The sequence below is a fragment of the Cupressus sempervirens genome, chromosome 9, assembly GCF_028749045.1.
Source record: "Cupressus sempervirens isolate cs-2001-9-10 chromosome 9, ASM2874904v1, whole genome shotgun sequence".
NCBI classification, from domain to species: Eukaryota; Viridiplantae; Streptophyta; class Pinopsida; order Cupressales; family Cupressaceae; genus Cupressus; species Cupressus sempervirens.
In genome coordinates, this window is record NC_143126.1 from 222,473,213 (window position 1) to 222,479,789 (window position 6,577).

A 6,577-nucleotide genomic window follows, 5' to 3' on the forward strand; every position below is an offset into this window, starting at 1 on the left:
TGAGTGTTCCAATAGGGTCCTCTCTTTGTTTTAGGGTCTCCAACAGGGCTTTGTGATCAACATTAGTAATAGTAAAAGGTTCTTTTACTTTTGTTCTTCCTTGATTCTTCAACAACTTTAAATTTTTTGATATAATAGGATGTGAATATATGAGAATTATTTTGTGCTTCTAATAGTCTTCTAATGCAAAAATTTCATTCCTTCTAAGCATGTATGTCTGCAACCATGTTCTAGCAACAACAACTAAACTAGTAGGATATGTGAATCCATCATCATCAATGATTAGTTGTGTAAGCTTTTTATTACCTCTTACACAATGTGCTAACCAATAATCTAATTTCTCATCATTCACCTATGATGCAACCAATGCAAAGACATGTCCTGGCTAAAGAAGATCTGATAGATGGTTATGCTCAAGTGAACTTTCCATGTTATCATTTATGATAAAGGGTATGATAGATAATGGAGTAAGATAATGTGAAGCCCATGTGTCCACCCACTTACTCAACTCATAATGATCCCAATCACACTATAAACAACTAAGACAAAAGCAAGCTAGTTGTTGTATCCAAATGGTCCATGTACTAGAATCAAAGCTCCGAAATGAATGTATTTTTTATGACTCTCTTACTGTAGCACAATCTAATCAATCACCTATAGACCCTTCCTCAACCAAAAAAAAGAACCTACATACTATTGAATCAAGAGTCTCACCTATGATAATGCTAAACTACACCAATCAACAATGCTATGAGAATCAAGAAGCTCTGCTCCTAAAATCTTCAAATGCTCCTTAACTAGAGCTCTCTTCAAACATGCCCTTGCTCCGCCTTTCCCATGGCTGGACTCAAAAAAAAATTCCAACTATGAGTCAACCCCCTCTCTACATGCATCCTACACAACCAATAAAACATACGAGCATTCTTGAATTGACCTATATAGTTATCTGACTAAATGATATATCTATTCATAGAAATTGCATGCTCCTACAAGAAATCAAAATAATTCTTGAAACAATGTTACACAAACTCATGAGAGTGAGATCTATCATCACTTATATAAAAATGGTACTTTCTAATAATCTTCTAATTATCTGTTGCACTATCAAGGGAAATTTCTACATGTTATGTGGACAAAATTAGAAAACTGAATGAAGTTGTAATACTGAGATTATGTCTCATTTTGAGGCTGCAATGTGTAGTTCTTAGCAAAGTCAACAATTGATATAATAGTGCCAATGGGAAAAGTCTCGTTACACATTCTAAATTGTTGATCCAACCACTCAGACCTATGATTATGTCTTGCATACTTGTAGAAAAGATTTTTCTTGAAATATGAAATAAAATTAGCCACACTAATTTTGTTTGCAACCAATTCACATCTAGAGCCCTCACCCCCACTCTTCAATGTGTATTTCACTATTTTATATACAATTTTTTTTACTATTTTCTTCCCAAGATCTTGTTCACACCCCTCATAGAAATATGTGTCAAACTTCGATAAGCCACCACATTCTGAACACTTCACATTTAAGCAAGTATTTCTATAAAAGAAACAATGATCACCTCTACGACATAAAAATTGATCTAGCAAGTCTCTTGATGATTTTGGAAGACCACTAGCACCACAATTTTTCAACATTTCTTTACTATAAAAAATAGAATGGATGGAGCGTAATAGTTCATGGTGCATAGACAACACTACATGGTATTTGCAACAACATATATTTCAAATTTTAAATAGAACACAATAAAATGGTTTCAAAGATTCAAAAGCATTTTGTGATATATGAAAACTTGGATGACTCTCTCTATATTTTTTGAACAACATAGTTTGACTACCTCCAAATAATGTTTAGGATGTGACATGCAGTCTCTAATGCCAATTCTCAACTTTAACACATCTTTAGCATTGAGTGATACTCTTGAGCTAGAGTGTCAAAATTGTGTAATTTTTTCCTTCACATCATCGGATAGGTTCTTATCAAAATGCAAAAGTCTTCCACCAAAAGTCCATGTTTCATTTTGAAGAGGATCATCAATTCTCTCTCATCTACTAACTGCTCTTCTCAAAGTAGTATGATTTAGGTTAAAGTCAATACAAGTTTGTCTCATATATCTACTCTTTCTCAAATGATGACTTACCAAAAAGATTGTAATAACCCTTCGAGTAGATCTCTTATCCTTCTTCCTGCTATATTTTCTAATGCTATTGAGAGCACTAAAAAGATTCTTCAAAATAATAGAGTTTATCTCTAATTTTTTATTGACACAAATCTTCAATTTGTAAAGCATAGGTCTCATCTTTTGCATCTTTAATAAGTGCATAGAAAGTTGGCATTGCTCCACCACTGTCTTGTTGTCAAAAAACATCTTATATAGTCTTGAAGCCCATAACCGCAAGGTTCTTTTTTATTTTTTTCCTTCCAAATTGGTAATAATTGTTTTATCAATTTTAATTATCCATTTTGGTGTTATAGAACCTTCATGCTAATTATGATTAGGAGATATGTAAGGTTCCTATGCCTTGTCATTTTCGACGTGGTCAATCATGCAATCTACATTATGACTTGGTAGCATTTTATTTTCCAAATTTTCATTCTCTAAATTTTGAATCCCAACATTATCATTATCAATTGGTACATTTTCATTCCCCAATTGTACATATTCATTTTTTGACTCTATTATTTCACCTTCACCCAATACATCATCAACTTGACTCACATTTAACATATCTTGTCTCTTCCTTTGGTGATTTAGCTTGTCCCTTTCCTTATATGCTGCAATGCCTTCATTCGATACCTTACTTTTATATTTAACCTTTTGACGACTACTGCTCCCCATTCAGATGAAAATATCGGACACCTAATTATATATTATCAAACCTTTTTCAATCGTATGGCCCCCAAAAAGTTAGCTTTCTCCAAATTTGTGAAAATGGCCCACATAAAGCATGATTGTCAAGTTTGTAGTGACAAAGAATATGTTGGGAAAATCATGTGAGTATTATTGGGTACTCGATCTCATATCGAGTATCTGATATCATATCAAGTATCGAGTATCTAATATCGAGTACCCAAAATTGATTCCAAAATTTTGGAGGGAATTGAACAAATTTTATGAGCAATGTAAAAAAATTTCATTACTATATACAATTAATATATATAATTATTATATTATATTATTATTAAATATAATATTATAATATATGTTATTATTATTATTATGACCTATAAATACAATATATTAATTTATATATAATTATTAAACATAGTATATATATATAGATATATAATTGTTGTTGTTATTATTATGACCTATGATCCATTTGGTTGGTTTGAATGCATCAAAAGGGGTCATAGGTTAGTCTATAACCCTCTCAATGCATTCAAACCAACCAAATGCATCCCTATGGGCCCTAGGAACATACGTTGTCATGAAATGCATCAACAAGGATCATAGGTTTAACTATAACCCCTCTCAATGGCTTTCATGACAACTCATGTCCCTAATGCATCAAAAGGGGTCATAGGTAAACCTATGACCCCTCTCAACACATTTCATGACAATGTATGTCCCTAGGGTCCCTAGGAACACATTTGGTTGGTTCAAATGCGTCGTGAGGGTTCATAGGTTAACATGAGACCCCTCTTGATGCATTTCATGACAACATATGTCCCTAGGGGTCCTAGGGCCCCTAGTGACCGATTTGGTTGGTTCAAATGTGCTGAAAGGGGTCATAGGTTAACCTGTGATGCCTCTTGATGCATTTCATGAAAATGTATGTTTGTATGGGCCCTAGGGCACCTAATGACGCATTTGGTTAGTTCAAATCCATTGAGAGGGGTCATAAGTTAACCTATGACTCCTCTTAACACATTTCATGACAACATATGTCCCTAGGGGCTCTAAGGCCACTAGGAACCCCTTTGGTTGGTTTGAATGCGTCAAGAGGGGTCATAGGTAAACTTGTGACCCCTCTTAATGCATTTCATGAAAACATATGTCTCTAGGCCTCTCTAGGGATGCATTTGGTTGGTTTGAATGTGTTGAGAGGGGTTAGAGGTTAACCTATGAGCCCTCTTAACACATTTCATCACAACATATGTCTCGAGGAGCCTTAGGGCCTATAGGGACACATTTGGTTAGTTTAACTACATCAAAAGGGGTCATAGGTTAACATATGACCCATCTCAATGCATTTCATGATAACATATGTCCCTAGTGGCCCTAGGACCCATAGGGACACATTTTCTTAGTTTGAATGTGTCAAGAATGGTCATAGGTAAACCTATGACCCCTCTAGATGCATTTCATAACAACATATGTCCCTAGGGATGCTAGGGCCCCTAAGGACACATTTGGTTGGTTTCAATGCATTGAGAGGGATCATAGGTATACCTATGACACCTCTCGATGCATTTCATTACAAAATATATCCTTAGGAACACATTTAGTTGGTTTGAATATGTCGAGAGAGGTCATAGGTCTACTTGTGACCCCTCTTGATGCATTTCCTAATAAAGTATGTCCCTACGGTCCATACAGCCCCTAGGGAATCATTAGGTTGCTTCGATTGTGTCAAGAGGTATCATAGGTTAACCTATGACCCCTCTCAATGCATTAAATGATAACGTATGTCCCTAGGTGCCCTAGCGATCCTATGGACCCACTTTTTTGGTACAAATGCATCGAGAGATGTTATACGTTAACCTATTACCCCTCTCAATGCATTTCATGACAATGTATCTCCCTAGGGCCCCTAGGGATGCATTTGGCTGGTTCAAATGCATCGAGAGGGGTCATAGGGACATACATTGTCATGAAATGTGTTGAGAGGGGTCATAGGTTAACCTATGACCCCTCTCAACACATTTCATGACAATGTATGTCCCTAGGGGCCCTCAGATCCCTAGGGACATATTTGGTTGTTTGAATGCATCGAGAAGGGTCATTGGTTAAACTATGACCCCTCTTGATGCATTTTGTCACAACATATCTCACTAGGGGCCTTAGAGCCCTTAGGAACACATTTGGTTGTTTCCAATGCATAAAGAGGGGTCATAGGTAAACCTATGACCCCTCTTGACACATTTCATGACAACATATGTCAATAGGAGCGCCAGGGCCCTGAGGAATGCATTCGATTGGTTTGAATGTGTCAAAGGGGGCCATAGGTTAAACTATGACCCCTCTTGATGCATTTCATGACAATATATGTCCCTAGGGGCCCTAGGAACTCTAGGGATGCATTTAATAGGTACAAACATGTTGAGAGGGGTCATCGGGTGTTATAGGTTAACCTATGACCCCTCTCGACACATTTCATGATAACGTATGTCCCAAGGGGTAGGACCCCTAAGAATGCATTTGGTTGGTTCAAATTCATCTACAGGGGTCATAGGTTAACCTATGATCCCTCTTGATACATTTCATGACAATGTACATCCCTAGGGGCTCTAAGGCCCCTCGAGACTCATTTGGTTCATTTGAATGTGTCAAGAGGATTCATAGGTTAACCTATGACCCCTCTCGATGCATTTAATGACAACATATGTCCCTAGGAGCCCTAGGGCCCCTAAGGAGGCAATTGGTTGGTTTGAATGCATTGTGAAGGGTCATAGATTAACCTACGAACCCTCTCTATGCATTTCATGACAATATATTTCCTTAGGGGCTCTAAGGCCCCTAGGGATGCATTTGGTTGGTTCTAATGTGTCAAGAGGATTCATAGATTAACTTATGACCCCCCTCAATGCATTTGATGACAATGTATGTCTTTAGGGGCCCTAAGCCCCCTAAGGATACAATTGGTTGGTTTGAATGCATTGAGAAGGGTCATAGGTTAACCTATGACCCCTATCGATGCATTTTATGACAACGTATGTCCCTAGGAGTCTTAGGGCCACTAGGGATACATCTGATTGGTTCTATGACCCCTCTCGATGCGTTTAATGATAATGTATGTTCCTAGGGGCCCTAGGGACCCATTTGGTCAATTTGAATACGTTGAGAGGGGTCATACGTTAACTTATAACCCCTTTTGATGCATTTCATGATATTATATGTCCTAAGGGACCCTAGGACCCCTAGGAAAAAAATTGGTTGGTTCAAATGCGTTGAGAGGGGTCATATGTTAACCTATGACTCGTCTCGACGTATTCCAAGACAACATATGTCCCTAGGCACCCTAGGGATCCTGGGGGTCATTTTGGTTGGTTCAAAAGCATTAAGAGTGTTCATAGGTTAACCCATAACCCCTCTTGACACATTTCATGACAATGTTTGTCCCTAGGGGCCATAGGGCCCCTAGGGACACATGTAGTTGGTCTAAATGCATCAAGAGTGGTAATAGCTTAACCTATAACTCTTCTTGATTCATTTCATTACAATGTATATCCCTAGGGGCCCTAGGACCCCTAGAGACACATTTGGTTGGTTCAAATGTGTAAAGAGGGGTCATAGGTTATGATCCCTCTCGATGCATTTCATGACAACGTATGACTCTAGGGCCCCTAGGGATGCATTTGGTTGGTTTCAATGCATTTCATATGTCCTTATGGGCCCTAAGGTTCTTA